This window comes from Myotis nattereri, assembly GCF_964212035.1.
Source record: "Myotis nattereri genome assembly, chromosome: X".
In the NCBI taxonomy this organism is placed as follows: Eukaryota; Metazoa; Chordata; class Mammalia; order Chiroptera; family Vespertilionidae; genus Myotis; species Myotis nattereri.
Window position 1 is genome coordinate 125,138,330 of NC_138078.1, and position 13,131 is coordinate 125,151,460.

The 13,131-nt window shown below is 41.2% G+C and overlaps 1 pseudogene across 1 annotated transcript; it reads left to right on the top strand.

Annotated features, from left to right (window-relative positions):
- Positions 1 to 1,617: 1,617 nt before the first annotated feature.
- On the top strand, positions 1,618 to 4,639 carry LOC308511819 (rho GTPase-activating protein 1-like; annotated as a pseudogene). The gene is made up of 2 exons: positions 1,618 to 2,600; positions 4,536 to 4,639. The product of its transcript is annotated as a rho GTPase-activating protein 1-like (transcript).
- Positions 4,640 to 13,131: the final 8,492 nt, after the last annotated feature.

Consider the following 13,131-nt stretch of genomic DNA (forward strand, 5'->3'; position numbering starts at 1 on the left):
CCCTAGCCAGTTTGGCTCCGTGGATAGAGCATTGGCCCATGGGTGGAAGGGTCCTGGGTTCAATTCTGATCACTGGCATGTACTTGGGTTGCAGGCTTCATCCCCAGCCCTGGACAGGGATTAGGCAACCAATCAATGTGTCTCTCTCACATGGGTGTTTCTCTCTGTCTCTCCCCTTCCCTTCCACACTCTCTAAAAATAAATGGAAAAAATATCCTTAGATGAGGATTGACACACAAAAAACAAATAAATAAAAACTAGCCCTAACCAGTTTGGCTCAGTGGATAGAGCATCAGCCTGTGAATTGAAGGGTCCCAGGTTCGATTCCAGTCAAGGGCATGTACCTTGGTTGCGGGCACATCCCCAGTAGGGGGTGTGCAGGAGGCAGCTGATCAGTGTTTCTCTCTCATCAGTGTTTCTAACTCTCTATCCCTCTCCCTTCTTCTCTGTAAAAAATCAATAAAATATATTTTTTTAAAAACAATTTTAAAAAAGTGTTATATCCATACAATAGAATAATTGACCAAAAGAGGAATGCAATACTGATAAAGCGTGTCCCAAAATTCACGCAAGTAATTTCGATAGAAAACATAGGTTTATAATTAAAAATTGTAAATTTTTTATTGATTCATAAAGTATACAGTATAGGGTTATGTATAGAATAGCATATTGGGTAAATGGCTTCCACGGCTTTGCTGGCACATATGCACTCTTTTGTTGAAATTTTCCATGACCATTTTGCATAAATGTGGCTGAATTTCGTTGATACAGCGCTCAATTTCCTCCTTCAAGGCGTGGGTGGTCGTGGGCTTGTTGGCATAAACCTTAGACTTCAAAAAAACCCAGAGAAAAAAGTCCAACGGTGTTAAATCACACGATCTGGGTGGCCAATTCTGATCACCAAAATGGAAAATTACACAACCAGGAAATGACTCATGCAGTAATTGAATTGTTTCTTGGGCTGTATGGCATGTGGCACCATCTTGTTGAAACCACATGCCGTCCACATCCATATCTTGCATTTTAGGCACAAAAAACAGGATTATCATGTCGCGATAGCGAGCACCATTAACTGTTATTGCCTGAGCAGCGCATTTTCGAAGAAGAATGGTCCGATGATGCCTCCAGCCCAAAATCCACACCAAACAGTGACACGTTGTGGATGCATTTGTTTCTCAACAATTACTCGTGGATTTTCTGAACCCCAAATGTGACAATTTTGTTGATTAACCAAGCCATCAAGATGAAAATGAGCCTCATCTAAATTCAGCCACATTTATGCAAAACGGTCATGTAAAATTTCAACAAAAGATTGCGTATGTGCCAGCAAAGCTGTGGAGGCCATTTACCCGATATGCTATTCCATACATAACCCTATACTATATACTTTATGAATCAATAAAAAAATTACAATTTTTAATTATAAACCTGTTTTCTATCAAAATTACTTCTTGCATGACACCCTTTATATGCTACAACATGGATGAACCTTGTAAACCTTATATTAAGTGAAAGAAGACAATCACAAAAGGCTATATATTTTATTATTCCATTTACTTGCAAAAAAAGAATAGGCAGAAAAGGAGCAGAGCCCGATCGCAGTTTCTCTTCAGGTTTTGTGGGGTGAGACTGTCAGGGACAGGCTCAGCTATGGACCCACTTTCAGAGCTGCAGGATGACTTGACCTTGAATGACACCAGTCAGGCTCTGAACTAGCGGAAGCTAGTCTCCATTGACGAGAAGAACTGGCCCTCAGATGAAATGCCCGACTTTCCCAAGTCAGATGACTCCAAAAGCAGCTCCCAAGAACTTGTCACCCACCTGAATGCGATAACCCTTACTACAACATCGCCAGGCACCAGAATGTGGAGGTGGCAGGAGATGACAAGTATGAGCAAAAGATCATTATGTTTAGTGCCTGCTGAATGCCTCCCAGCCACCAGCTGGACCACAGTAAGCTCCTGGGGTACCTGAAGCACACCCTGGACCAGTACATGGAGAATGATTACACACTGCTTACCTGCACCATGGTCTGACCAGCGACAACAAGCCCTCCTTTAGCTGGCTCCAGGATGCCTACTGGGAGTTTGACCGAAAGTACAAGAAGAACATCAAGGCCCTGTACATCGTGTACCCTACCATGTTCATCAAGACCCTGCTCATCCTCTTTAAGCCCATTAGCTTCAACTTTGGGCAGAAGATGTTCTATGTGAATTACATGAGTGAGTTGAGCGAGCACGTGAAACTAGAGCAACTAGGTATCTCTTGCCAAGTTCTCAGGTATGATGACTTCTTGATGTCCACACAGAAGAGCGCTGCAACAGCCCCCAAGCCCATGTCACCACGGCCCCCTGTGCCCAACCAGAAGTTTGGGGTCTCACTGCTGCATCTCCAGAAGAACTCAGAGCAGGAGCCCATTCCTCTTGTGCTCCGCGAGACCATTGCCGACCTGCAGGCCCATGCTCTCACCACTGAAGGGATTTTCCGGAGGTCCGCCAACATCCAAGTTGTACAAGAGGTGCAGCAGAAGTATAACACGGGGCTGCCTGTGGACTTCGACCAGTACAATGACTAAAACCTGCCAGTGGTCATCTTCAAGGGTAAATTATATCTCAATGAAGCTACTATATTTAGAAATTTCCCTTTGACACTGCTTTACATGAATCCCATATATTTTGATATGTTGTATTTTAATTCTTATTCAATTCTATGTCTTTTTAAAATTTCCTTTGAGATTTTCTCTTTGATCCATGGATTATTTAGTAGTGCTAAAGTTTTATTTCCAAGTGTACATTGATTTTCCTGTTGTATTTTTATTGATTGCTAGTTTGGTTCCATTACAGTTAGAGAATACATTTTGTGTGGTAAGTAGAAAAATGGCCCTCACAAAAATGTCCATGTCTTGATCCCCAGAATCTGTGAATATGTTATATGGAGGAGTTATGCTTGCAGATGAAATTAAAGCTGCTAATCATTTAAAATAAAATTGGGAGATTATTCTGAATTATCAATGTGGGACCAGGGTAATCACATGAGTCCTTAAAAGTAAAAGAGGGAAGCAGAAGGTCCAGAGAGATGCAACATAAGGACTCAACCTGCCATTGCTGACTTTGAAGATGGAGGAAGGGGGATACAAGCCAAGGAACCTGGTAGCCCCTAGAACAGTGGTTCTCAACCTTCCTAATGCCACAACCCTTTAATACAGTTCCTCATGTTGTGGTGACCCCAACCATAAAATTATTTTCGTTGCTACTTCATAACTGTAATTTTGCTACTGTTATGAATCGTAATGTAAATATCTGATATGCAGGATGTATTTTCATTGTTACAAATTGAACATAATTAAAGCATAGTGATTAATTACAAAACAATATGTAATTATATATGTGTTTTCTGATGGTCTTAGGCGACCCCCGTGAAAGGGTCATTTGACCCCCAAAGGGGTTGTGACCCACAGGTTGAGAACCGTTGCCCTAGAAGCTGGAAGCATTCCTTAGTTTAGAGCCTGAAAGAAAACATGGACCTCAGTCCTGTAAGGCTTATCCAGCGATTCTCAACCTGTATGTCGCGACCATCAGAAAACACATATAGCATATCAGATATTTACATTATGATTCATAACAGTAGCAAAATTACAGTTATGAAGTAGCAATGAAAATAATTTTATGGTTGGGGGTCACAACATGAGGAACTGTATTAAAGGGTCGCGGCATTAGGAAGGTTGAGAACCACTCAGGAAATGAAATTTGCCACCACAAATGAATAAGGAAATGGACTCTCTCCTAGAACCTCCAGAGATGAATGCAGCAATTCATTTAATATAACACTTTGATTTTAAACCTGTTGAGACTAGGACTCTACCTCCTGTGTTGCAGTTGTCCCCAGGCAGAGAACTGGAGTGAATGTGTTTCCCTTTTCTCAGAGATTATACTCTTACTAGTGACCCAGTGCATGGATTTCTGCACATTGAAAGGAAATTAGAAGGTGGTTGGCGGGGCAGGACTGGGCGAGAAGGGCCACACACACCCTGGAGCCAACCTCCTGCAGTCCCTCCCCAGCGTCTATGGAGTGAGTGGGGTCCCTCTGGCAGGTGGGGTCCCTTGGCCTGGCCTGTGGGGATCGGGTCAAAACTGGCTCTCTGACATTCTGTGGGGTTCCAGAGTGTGAGAGGGCACTCTGCAAAGTTTCTGTCATATAGGGTATGGAACGCGAATGCAAGTGTGCAGTAAACCAGATTTGGGGCCAACATTACCCCAGCAACAGCATAACACATGGCCAAAGGTGGAATCGTGTGGCCCCACAAGGAATAGGGCTCCCTCCTCTCTGGTTTCGGTGTGCGTCACCCGTGAACTGGGGCTGCCAAGTCACTGCAGCTTGGCAGCTCCTGTGTTGGGTGTCTGCCCCCTGGTGATCAGTGCATGTTATAGCAACCGGTCAGATGGTTGGAAACATAGCATATTAGCCTTTTACTAGTATATATACAGATAATGCTTACTGTGTAATGCCTGAAAATAATTGTCTCATATTTTGTCCAGTTTTACAGTTGTTTGTGGTGGGCAAGCAGGGTCAGCACCAGTTACTCCAGGTCATCATAAGAGGAAGTGATTTTGCCCACAGGTTCTTTCCCCATTGGATCTGAACACCAGTTTTGGTGGTTGTTAAAGGAGGAAAAGTAATACTGAAGCTGGCCTCATGGTGCTTGTAGTCTGCTCTATAGCATGTGGGCTAATTTCAAATAAAGCAAAAGGGGTGGGGAGAAGAAAAAGGAAAAAAGACATGGAAGTGGTTTAGTTTACTTTTCTGTGTTATACTTCAATTTTTAAAAAATGTTTTTTAAAAGGTAAAAATCAAGCAAAATGGTGACAGACTCAGAGAGAGCAGACTGACACTTAACCATTGTACCAGTAATGACCATAAAGACTGGTGTTGAGCCCTAGCCGGTTTGGCTCAGTGGATAGAACATCGGCCTACAGACCAAAGGGTCCCAGGTTCAGTTCTGGTCAAGGGCATGTACCTCGGTTGTAGGCTCCTCCCCAGCCCGGGGCCCTGGATGGGGACATGCAGGAGGTAACCAATTGATGTGTTTCCCTCACACTGATATTTCTCTCTGTCTTTCTCTCTCTCTTCCACTCTCTCTAAAGATCAATGGAAAAAATCCTGAGGTGAGGATTAAAAAAAATAAATAAATAAAATTCCTGTCTTAAAAAAAGAAAAGACTGGTTTTGGGAGGATTATTTTGAGTTCACTTGAGTGCTTACAAAGAAAAAAATTACAAGCTCAAGTCCATTAACTCTCAGTCCATCAGTCTATAGCTGCAGTCCTCATATTCCTGAAAATCAACTGAACTGGATGATGAATTATGTGTTGAACTTGGTCTCATCAAGTTTCTCACGTGAAAGGGCATTTATAAGGAATGGGACTCTGAAACTTGGAATGGAGACATCTATCTGTTTGGACCCAGATGAGACTGACAATCTTGAATCAAGTCATTCTGAACTTCCCTTACCAGTTGAAGCCCTGCAGTGTCTAGAATAACTCTTTCACTGCTTAAAATCTTGTGATAACCTTACCTAGGACAGACCCCTTAAAATGCTGTTTTTAAGGTCCACCACAACCACCTCAAAATGCCACTAGACTCACAACTAGGGTCAAATCTCAGCATACTTCAGGTAATATATAAGCCAGGAAGAAATAGCTTACATACCAAACAGGCAGAGTAGATGGCAAATGATGGGAGATGCACACCATCAATTATGATGCTATAGCTAGAATGAACTAGATGTATATTTTGCAACATGGGTAAATCTTCAAAACATGGTGATGAGAAGTTAGAACATTATATATATATATATATATATATATATATATATATATATATCTAAGTGACCATTCGACCAGTACCTATGATATGCACTGACCACCAGGGGGCAGACGCTCAATGCTGGAGCAGAAACCACAGGCAGGAAACATGGAACAGACTGATGAATCTCAGAGGGAAGGGGGGAGGGGAGAGGATGGGGAGTGATTATCCAAAGATCTTACATGCATACTAGAGGCCCAGTGCACAGATTTGTGCACCAGTGGGGTCCCTTGGCCTGGCCTGTGGGGACCAGGCCGAAACCAGCAGTCCGACATCCCAAGGGGTCCCAGATTGTGAGAGAGCACAGGCCAGGCCAAGGAACACCACTTGTGAAAGAAATAGACATACAAGCCCAGGAAGTGCCGAGAACTCCAAACAAGAGGAATCCAAAGAGGACCACACCAAGACACATCATAATTAAAATGCCAAGGGCAAAAGACAGAGAGAGAATCTTAAAAACAGCAAGAGAAAAGAAGTCAGTTACCTACAAGGGAGTACCCATAGGACTGTCAGCTGATTTCTCAACAGAAACTATGCAGGACATAAGGGAGTGACAAGAAATATTCACAGTGATGAAGAGCAAGAACCTAAAACCAAGATTACTCTACCCAGCAAAGCTATCATTTAGAATTGATGGTCTGATAAAGAGCTTCACAGACAAGAAAAAGCTGAAGGAGTTCATCACCACCAAACCAGTATCATATGAAATGCTGAGGGGTATTCTTTAAGAAGAGGAAGAAGAAAAAGGTAAAGATAAAAAATTATGAACAACAAAGTGACAACAAATACATATCTATCAACAAGTGAATCTAAAAATCAAATGAATAAAAAATCTGATGAACAGAATAAACTGGTAAATGTAACAGATTAAGGGGCATGGAAATGGAATGGACTGACAATTCTCGGGGGGAAGGTGATGAGGGGGATGTGGGAAGAGATGGGACAAAGATCTTATATGCATGTATGCAGTACCTATGGACGCGGACTGTGGGGTGGTGAGGGCCTGGGGTGGGGTGGGAAGTGGGTGGAGGGGAGCTATGGGGGGGAAAAGAGGGACATCTGTAATAATCTGAATAAAGATTTAAAAATGTATATATAGAATGAAAAATGATACAAGAAAATAATATCCATAAAACAAAGGACCCTGTGTGAATAATCACAATAATGTACCCAAAAAATGAGGAATATGACTCAGGAGAAAAAGGAAAAACCTTGGCTTGCAGTAGGGACTTTCAGTCCTTTACAAGATGCTGATCTAACATAAGGTGCTGGCTCCCTCCCCAATTCCAGCCCTAAAGATGACACATGAGAAAAACTGACAGATGAAATCTGCTACTTATGCAGCATTTACCACATGCCAGGCACTATTAACTCAGTTAATCTTCTCAGCCAATGCTATTAGATATTATGAACCCCATTTTACAGATGAGAAAACAAGTATAGAGAGGTTAAGTAACTTCCCTAAGGTTACACAGCTGGTAATGCTGGAGCTGAAATTTGAACTCAGTCTCTACCTATAGCAGTGGTTCTTAACCTTGGCTGCACAGTAGAATCACCTGGGAATCTTTTTAAAATCCTGATTTCTGGGCCTCATCCTCCAGAATTCTGTTTCTTTGTTATGGGGTGGGGCCACATTAGATTCCCAGGTGATTCTAATTTGCAGCCAAGGTTGTGAGCCACTGACCTATAGAGATGAGTCTGGGGCAGGGATGAAGGTCAGGGGAGAGTGGCCTAAAATGGTATAGGGGCAGGCACCATTACAGAGATGCCAGGAGAAATTTCTAATTGTGCCCTCCCCCCACACTCCATTCCAACATTGCTGAGATCATTCTCTACTTCATCACCATGGCAAGACAGAGAAGAGCAGTTCCCAGTCAACAGGAGCTGTTGGAGTGGAGAGCATATTACATGTGCAGGCCGTGTCAGACATACACTGAAACCCCAACCCTCCATCTTGGGCTAGGAAAAACAACTTAGATCTTCAAGGCAGGAATTTGGCCAAGATTTCCTTGAGGAATATTACTAACCCAAGAGGAAAAACCTAAAGGCATTGGAATCAGGGGTTCCCCAACAAACAGTTAAGTTCAAAGCCGAAAAGCCTTCAGAGATTACAAACATTTTAATCTCCTACTCTTATAATCATAAGCATGAAACCAAAAATTTCCACTCATTTTAGGAAAGCCTCTAACATGGAAGATGGAGTTTGAGGAAGAAAAAACAAATAGCAATTACTTTAAGGGGGGAAAACACTCTGCAGGAAGAAAACTTTTTTTAAAAAGTAGTATCTTTACAAAATTTACTATAAAACTACAGTAATCAAGATAAAGGTAGACATACTAATAAGAAAAAGTACAGTAATGTACCGAGGGGTATATATGGCTCCTACAAATATACTGAGATTCTCAACAAAAGATGCTAAAATAAATGGATATCCATGTTTGTTTTAAAACATTTTTATTGATTTCAGAGAGGGAGAGAAACATCAATGATGGCGCATGACTAGTGAGCTGGACTGGGACAGGTCGCATCGTGACCACCCAGGTGGCAGGGACGCAGGGCCAGCTGCTGGGGGCAGGGGAGCTTTAAAGCTTTATTCATTCAGAATAGAGAGCCCAGAAATCGGCCCGAACCAATATGCTCAATTAATATTTGACAAAGGAGGCAAGAACATACAATGGAGCCAAGATAGTCTCTTCAATAAATGGTGTTGGGAAAATTGGACAGATATATGCAAGAAAATGAAACTAGACCACCAACTTACACCATACACAAAGATAAACTCAAAATGGATAAAGGACTTAAATGTACGACAGGAAACCATAAAAATTCTAGAAGAATCCAAAGGCAACAAAATCTCAGACATATGCCGAAGCAATTTCTTCACTGACACAGCTCCTAGGGCACTTGAAACTAAAGAGAAAATAAACAAATGGGACTTCATCAAAATAAAAAGCTTCTGCACAGCAAAAGAAACCATCAACAAAACAACAAGAAAACCCACTGTGTGGGAAAACATATTTGCCAATGTCATATCTGATAAGGGCCTAATCTCCAAAATTTATAGGGAACTCATACAACTCAACAAAAGGAAGATAAACAATCCAATCAAAAAGTGGGCAAAGGACCTAAATAGACACCTTTCAAAAGAGGACATTCAGAAAGCCAAGAGACATATGAAAACATGCTCAAAGTCACTAATCATCCGAGAGATGCAAATCAAAACAACGAGGTATCATCTCACACCTGTCAGACTGGCTATCATCAACAAATCAACAAACGACAAGTGCTGGAGAGGATGTGGAGAAAAAGGATCACTTGTGCACTGCTGGTGGGAATGCAGACTGGTGCAGCCACTATGGAAGACAGTATGGAGTTTCCTTAAAAAACTGAAAATGGAACTCCCATTTGACCCTGTGATCCCACTTCTAGGAATATATCCCAAGAAACCAGAAACACGAATCAGAAAGGATATATGCACCCCTATGTTCATAGCAGCACAATTCACCATAGCTAAGATCTGGAAACAGCCTAAGTGCCCATCAGTAGATGAATGGATTAGAAAACTGTGGTACATCTACACGATGGAATACTATGCTGCTGTAAAAAGAAAGGAACTCTTACCATTTGCAACGTCATGGATGGAACTGGAGAGCATTATGCTAAGTGAAATAAGCCAGTCAATGAAGGAAAAATACCACATGATCTCACTCATTCATGGATAATAGAGACCATTATAAACTTTTGAACAATAATAGATACAGAGGCAGAGCTGCCTCAAACAGATTGTCAAACTGCAGCGGGAAGGCCGGGGAGGGTTGGGGGGCAGGAGGTAGGGGGGTAAGAGATCAACTAAAGGACTTGTATGCATGCATATAAGCATAACCAATGGACATAAGACACTGGGGGATAGGGGAGGCTAGGGGACTGTCTAGGGCGGGGTGATAAAATGGACACATATGTAATACCCTTTGTAATACTTAAAGCAATAAAAAAAAAAAAAAAAAAAGCTTTATTCATTCTCATTCTCTCTCTCTCTCTCTCTTCCACCTAGCAGTCAAGAAGGATGGACTCCCCCACGATGTGGATGAAGGGGTGTCCCTTAGACTTTTAAATTTCATTAGCCAGTGGTACCTGGGCCGAAAGAGATTGACTGGCCGCCTCCTGCACCCCCGACTGAGGATCAAGCCTGCAACCAGGGCATGTGCCCTTGACTGGAATCGAACCCGGGACTCTTTAGTCCAAAGGACGATGCTCTATCCACTGAGCCAAACAGGCTAGGGCTTATATCCATGCTTTTAAAAAATGTTTCAAATCCTACATCATAAAAATATCAAAAAATGGATTACTAGTATAGACCTAATGAACAAAACATCACTTTCTTCCTTACATCTGACAGCTGTCAGTCTATGTATGTTTCTATTTTACTTTGATTAGATTCCACATATGTGAAATCATATAGTATTTATCTTTTGCTTTGACTGGCTTTTTACTCAGCATACTTTCCAGGTCCATCCATACTGTTGCAAAAGATTTTCTTTAGTCGAGTAGTATTCTATTGTGTAAATATACCACAGATTTTTTTATCCACTCTATTGATGGGCACTTGGGTTGTTTCCAGATCTTGGCTATTGAAATAATGCTGCAATGAACATAGGAATGCATGTATTTTTTCAAATTAGTGTTTGGAGTTTCTTCAGATATATTCCCAAAAGATCACTGGTTCAAAGGGTAGTCCTTTTTAATTTTTTTTTTAAAAATATATTTCATTATTGATTTCACAGAGGAAGAGAGGCGAGATAGAAACATCAACGATGAGAATCACTGATCGGCTGCCTCCTGCACGCCCCCCACTGGGGACCGAGCCTGCAACCCAGGCATGTGCCCTTGACCGGAATCGAACCCAGGACCCTTCAGTCCGCAGGCTGACACTCTATCCACTGAGACAAGCCAGCTAGGGCAATCCTTTTTAATTTTTTGAGTAAACTCCAGTTTTCCAGTGGCTGCGCCTGTCTGCATCCCTATAACAGTGCATGAGATATCTCATTGTGGTTTTAGTTTGCATTTCTGATTGATATTGAGCATCTTTTCCTATCTGTTGGCCATCTGAATGTCCTCTGAATAAGTGTTTATTCAGGCCTTTTGCCCAGATTTCTAATTGAGTTGTATGCTTTGGTGTTAAGTTCCTTATATTTTCAAAACTAACCACCTATCAGATATAGCATTGGTATATGTTCTCCCATGCAGTGGGCTGCCCTTTTCATTTTGTTGGTTCCTCTTGCTGTGCAGCTTGTTTGGTGTAACCCCATGTTTTTTTTCCTGTATTGCTGAGTTGTCTGAGATTTTACGGCCTGTTTTCTCTGAAGATTTTTATGGTTTTGTGACTTTTAAGTCTTTTATCCATTTTTAGTTTATTATGTATGGTGTTAAGTTGGTGGTCTAGTCTCATTTTTTTTTTTTTACATGTACCTGTCCAATTTTCCCAACACCTTTTATTGAAGAAACTGTCTTTATTCCATTGTATGCTCCCGTCTCCTCTGTCAAGTATCAACCATAATGGTATGGGTTTATTTCTGGGTTCTCTGTTCTGTTCCACTGATCTATTTGCCTATTCTTATGCCAGTACCAGGCTGTTTTGATTACAATGGGTTTGTAGTATAGTTTAAGAAACATAGACAACAGTGTGGTGATAGTCAAAGGGAAAGGGGGAGGGATAAATGGGGATGCAGAGACTTGACTTTGGGTGAACACACCAGACAGTATCCAAATACTGAGTTGTTCACTTGAAACCTATATGTAGAAGACAAAAAAATCTTAATGACCTCAAAGTAGACAGTTTTAATAGGTCACAGGCAGCAATAACCACAAAATTTGATAAATTGCTCATCAATAATAATAGACAAGCCCCAGCCAGTGTGGCTCAGTTGGAGCATCATCCCGTGCACCTAAAAGTCTCCAGTTCTACTCCCAGTCATGGCACATAACCAGGTTGCAGGTTGGACCCCTGGCCAGAAGTGCATGTGTGGGGCAACGGATCCATGTTTCTCTCCCTTCCTCTAATCAATAAAAACATATTTTAAACAGACAGACATCCTCAGGTGAGGATTACAAAAAAATTAGGATGAAGACTAGGAGAAAATATTCACAACACACAATATCTGAAGATAAACTTGTATCCAGAATACATAATATTTGCAGTATTTAAAAGATGATCCAGCTCTGGACAGTATGGCTCAGTTGGTTGAGCATTGTTCTATGCACCAAAAGGTTGCTAATTTGATTCCCAGTAAGGGATCTTGCCCAGGTTGTGGTGTGCTGGAGGCAACCAATCATTGTCTCTCTCCTCTCTCTAAAAAGAAAAAAAAAATTAAAAAGTAAAAAGACGATCCAGTTTTTTGGAACTGACAAAACACTTGGACAGTTTGTGAAAGATATACAGATGGCTATAAGAACACGAGGAACTGCCCCATTATAAAATACAATGTGACACACTGGATTGGATCCTGGAACGGAGAGGATAGTAGTGGGAAAATTGTGAAATTTGAAGTTTGGTTAAGTCATATTCCAGTGTTAATCTCTTAAGTTTTGACAAATGTGCCACAGTTATATAAGATTAAAATCAGGGCATACTGGGTGAAAGATATATAGGAACTCTATGCTATCTTTGCAACTTCTGTAAATTTAAAATTAAAAAAAGTATTTTTAAAGTGCTCAGTTATCATTAGTCATCAAGGGAAATGCAAATTAAAATCATAATGAAAAGACAAATAACCTATGTTTCATTTTATGTGGAGAGTAAAAAACTAAATCAAGAACAAAACAAAACCTCATAGAAACAAAGTAGAGAGGCATAGAAGCATTGAACAGACCAGACTATCAAACCTCAGAGGGAAGGCAGGGGAGGGTGGGGGCAAGAGATCAACCGAAGGATTTATATGCAAGCACATAAGCATAATCAATGGACACAGATAGTAGGGGGGGGTGAAGGTATGTACTGGGGGGTGGGAGAGGTCAATGGGGGGAAAAAGGAGACATACTTAATATTTTCAACAATAATTTTTTAAAAACCTCAAAGAAACCACTTATGGTTAGAGGTGTAGGGGAATGGGTGAAAAAGGTGAGGGGTAATATATATAATCAATGCTGTGATAAGTATGCAATGACAGATGGTTACTAGACTTATTGGTGATCCCATTGTAAGGTATTGAATCACTAAGTCGTACACCTGAAACTAATATTGTATGCCAACTAAACTTAAAAATGGTTAAAAAGAA